General features: G+C 49.2%; 1 pseudogene; it reads left to right on the top strand.

Moving 5' to 3' along the window:
• The first annotated feature begins 634 nt into the window (after positions 1 to 634).
• On the top strand, positions 635 to 3,725 carry LOC150001724 (constitutive coactivator of PPAR-gamma-like protein 1 pseudogene; annotated as a pseudogene).
• Positions 3,726 to 4,696: the final 971 nt, after the last annotated feature.

Here is a 4,696-nt window from a genome sequence, read left to right as displayed (position 1 = left end):
CCCTCCATGAGGTTGCGGATTCTGGAGGCAATTCCATCCGGGTCCATGTGCCCTTCTCTCTATCTGATCTGTGTCAGATTGAGCAACTCCTTGGTTCCTTCTCCTCTGATCCCACTTGGTTCATTAAGGAATTTCAATACATTACGATCTCCTATAGCCTCTCCTGGCAAGACCTTTATCCTATCCTCTCTACCTGCATGAATGCTGAGGAGAGGGAGAGAGTTGGGACTGCCATTCAGGCTTGATCACCAGGACCCCAATAGTCCAGTTGGGGCCATAGCAGTTCCCCAAGAGGAGCCAGATTGGAACTATCAGGGAAGGGCTCAGGGCATCTGCACTCGCAACTGCATGATAACTTGCCTCACTGCCAGAATGCAGGCCACTGCCCCAAAAGCTGTAAATTAGGATAAATTCAAAGAAATTACGCAGGGACCTAACAAAAACCCTGCTGCTTTCTTGAGTTGGTTATGGGAGGCCCTCCAGTGATTCACTAATTTAGACCCTAATATGCCAGAGGGTGCTCTTCTTCTCCTTATGCATTTTATCTCCCAGTGTGCTCCAGATAGTTGCCGTAAGCTAAAGAAGCTGGAAATGGGTTCAGACTACACAAGCTGACCTAATAAATCTGGCCTTCATGGTCTTCAACAATCAAGGTAAGGAGAAAGCCCAGTCTTAGGTTAAGGCCCTTCATATCTTGGTTTCAGTCCTGACTGAGCCCGTAAGAACAGTTCATTGAGGGTGGGGGCAGACTCCCAGGCACCCTGCAAAACTGGCCACTGGGCCATCAACTGCCCAAGCCCATGACTACTGACCAAACCCAGTCCTCTGTGCAAATAGAAAGACCTCTCAAGGCAAGGGGGCACTGGTTGCCCAGGCTTGGTAACATCCTGGCTTTGAACTCCCCAACCTCCTGAGTCTGGCCATGGAAGTCTGACGTTGCCTGGGAACTGTTTTGGCCCCACACCCCTCCTGACAATGGAGCCTTGGGTAACTCTTTCAGTGGCAGACAAGCCAATTTTTTTTTTTGTCATTGATACTGGGGTCACTTATTCTGCTCTTTCTGAATATTCTGGAGAGTTCACCAGTTCTCCTATCTTGATTGTTGGGGTTGATGGCATAGTTTCAAGGCCTGCTGTAACTCCTTCCCTGGACTGTTTCCTGGAAGGAATCAGTTTTTCACACTCCTTCTTAGTTCTTCCTAATTGCCCTACCCCTATCTTGGTAGAGATATTTTAGCCAAATTACAGGCCCAGATTCTTATACCCTCCCCTAAGCAACTGCAGGGAATCTCCCTTCTCTCTCTCACAATCGATTGACTCTCATGTCCTAACACCCTATTCCACTCTCCAACTGTTTCTACCATGGTCTGGGACACAGACACCCCTGTTGTCACCACCCACCATGAACCCATTAAGATCCACCTAGAGACTCAACCCAGTTCCTTTTCTGGTCACAAGACCTGGTACCCCCAGAAGCCCTACAAGGTCTCAAGCCAACAATCATGTATCTGCTTAAAGCTGGGCTTCTGAGGCCTACACATTCCCTTTATAATACTCCTGTTCTCCCTGTTCAAAAGCCTGCCAGTACCTATCATCTTGTTCAGGATTTGTGAATAATCAATCAGGCAGTAGTCCCACTCCACCCCGTAGTTCCTAACCCCTATCATCAACCTATCACTGTCTACTCCTCTCATGCTATTGCAGACATCTTTGCCAATCAGGATGATAAATTCCTTCACCCATCCCAGCTCCAACAGTCTTTTCTCATGCTCCTCCAGGAATCACATGTAATGGTTCTCCAGTGCTCTGTACTGAACCCAGCCATCCTCCTTCTTCTGCCCTCAACCTCTGGAGACCCGCATGTATGCACTGAGATATCCTCCATCCTCCTGTCTCCCTACCCCTAAGACCCTGTTTAGGGACAGCTCTATATCCCGCCCAGTAGAAAGTAGCTATAGAAGAAGGAAATCACTATCCTACAGCCCCTGGAAACAAATTAAAAAAGAGTCTGGAATACGAGGAAGAAGCCTACCATTTTGAAGCCTGCCATTCTAAACAAAAGTCATCCAAAAGCCCACCATTCCAAACAAAAGTCCACCATAAGGCAGCTCACCTTCCCCCCACCCCCCACCACCCCTGCTGCCCTAGACTCAGGCAGCTATTAGGAGGTTGCGACTGGGCCAGTCATCAGCCTACAGGCCATATAAGGAGGAAATTTAGCCTACCTTGTGCTGTTTCTTCATTCCAGTCCTCAGAACTCCTTAAAACTCACCCCACCCTGACCCTGGCTGCTGGCATCTGACTCAGCCCACCATGTTGCACACTCAGTAAACCATCTGGTTTGACATTTGGCTGCTGGCCTTCTCTACCTCCACCAACCCCCCAAAACCTAACAGTGGGAACCTCATAAAGTGAAATCTCTACAACCCCCACAGCTGGTGGAAGCTCTTGCCTTCACGGAGTGGACCTGCCCCAACCTGAAGAGGCTCTGGCTGGGGAAGGCAGTGCAGGACAAGAACCGCAGGGTGAGGGCCTTCCTGGCCTGCATGAGGTCAGATACCCCAGCCATGCTGAACACAGCCAGTGTGCCCACTCATCTCACGGTGCTGTGATGTGTCCTACGGTATATGGTGTAGTGGCCTGGAGCACAGATATTACATCATCAGGAGCTGGATGCCTCCCTGTTTCATGCATTGTTCCTCAAACTGAGCCTGATCAGTTGCAAGAGCTCAAGATTGAGAATCTTAACCCTTGAGTCATTCAGCTGTCAACTCTCTTCATGAGTTGCCTGGACATGGCCCTGTTTGCAAACAATGCATGTGGCCAGCCTGTGCCCTAAGAACACTGCTGTCCTTGGGTGTATTTTGATGAGATGCTGTTCTAGTCCAAGCTCCTCAAAACAAGCTGGGAAAAGACCCAATTCATTGACCACTGTGATAGTCAGGCCGAGCAAGCTGTCGAAGTAGAAAAGATGCGCAGAGCATCCTGGAAAGGCTGAACTTCTCCTGGCAGAGCCTCCCATTACCCTTCCCACAGCCCTCAGCATTGCCTTTCTACCCAACTTCTGTGTACCTGTGACACTTCGGGCCTGTCCCCCCAGACTCTTTGCAGGAGTCTGTGGCTTTGGAGGCCCCTATAGGGAAACTTTAGCAACAGGTGCTTACCGTGTCTTCCATGTGGGGATGTCAGCAGGACACTGGAGCCTTCTCTGGCAGTGATGGCAGCAGGACTAGCAAGACACAGGGCAGAATCCAAACTATACCTTCTCAGGGAAGGATGCTAGAAACAGTCAGACACTGGGTTGGGAGCAGACAGGCCGTGAGGGCAGTGGGCCTTTCCCCATACAGGTCGTTTCTGTCAGAGGATGAGCAAGACATCTTCCAAGAAAAGTTATTTCCACCCCAGTGAGCAGAACATTTGGAAGAGTTGGGAAGTACTATGTCAGAGGTTACAAAAACCAGGGTGTGATTCAGGGTAAGCCTCCTTATGCTGCTTCAGCAGAAGAAGTGGCCAAAGAACTGAAGTTGAGATCCAGGGAATCTAAGTCCTCAACCATGTCTTTATGGATCCCTGGCTGAAACCAGAGTTGTGGCAGAGAAGTTGGCTTCCCAGATGAAAAGGAGTGCAAGTGACACCAGGGCCCCCAGGCATTTGGAAAGTGCCTTGAACAATGACTCTAAGATGTGCAATAAAAATCCTCACTTAAATGCACTAAGCAACTTCTAGCCAAGATGGAAACCTAGAGAGACACATTGTGTCTCCCTCCACAACCAAGAAGGAATACAACTACCTCAAAACTAGAGACAACCAGAAGTTACAGGAAATCAAGCTGCATGGAAGTCCAACAAACAAAGATATAAAGAAGAAATACTCATCCAGACAGGTAGGAGGGGTGGAGCTGGAGCAGAGAGGATGTTGTGTGGTAGAGGCAGCAGTGGCAGCAGCAGCAGGTCAGCAGAAAGCAAAGTTACATGTTTTATAAAGTAGGGAGGGACATCTGGGGAGCGGCCCCAGCACCAGACCAGCCTGCACAGCTCACAGTTCCAGTGCCAGGGAAAATAAAGCCTCATTGCTTCTGACTGTGAAAACCAGTGGAGGTTGGGGTGGAGGAAGAAACTGCCAGTCTCTCAGCAGAGTCTGCTTGTTTAAAAGGCCCCATAATGCTAGAATGTCGGCAGACCCACTCATTCTGGGAACGACAGCCAGGACAATAGCTAGGGAGGTGGCAGTCCCATATGAAAGTGGGAGAAGTGCCTGGAAAAGGGGAAAGTGCTGAGGAAGCAGCATTGTTCCCCCTCTGACCCCTCCCCCACATACAGCACCACAACCCAGTGAAATGGGTCACCTGTACTGGTGAATACCTAAGGCTCCATCCCTTACAAAGTAACAGATGCAACAGCTCTACCTAAGACACAGAGGCAAACAAACACAGGAGCCTGTCAAGATGAGAAGACAGAGAAGTATGGCCCAAAAGGGGAATGGATCAAGGTTCAAGTGGGAGAACTAAGTGATGAAGAGAAAGCCAACCTAACAGATGCAGGGTTCAAAACACTGGTGATAAAGATACTCACAGGCTTGACAGATATGCTTGAGGATGGCAAACGCATAAGGAAAGAAGTGAAGGCTATGCTAAATGAAACAAAGGAAAATCCACACAAAACCAATGGTAAAGGGAAGGAAACCAGGGTTCAAATCAA

This window comes from Furipterus horrens, unplaced genomic scaffold (genome assembly GCF_987537825.1).
Source record: "Furipterus horrens unplaced genomic scaffold, mFurHor1.1.pri manual_scaffold_9, whole genome shotgun sequence".
NCBI classification, from domain to species: Eukaryota; Metazoa; Chordata; class Mammalia; order Chiroptera; family Furipteridae; genus Furipterus; species Furipterus horrens.
Note: the sequence above shows the minus strand (reverse complement) of the source record. Positions and strands in the feature narration are given on the sequence as shown.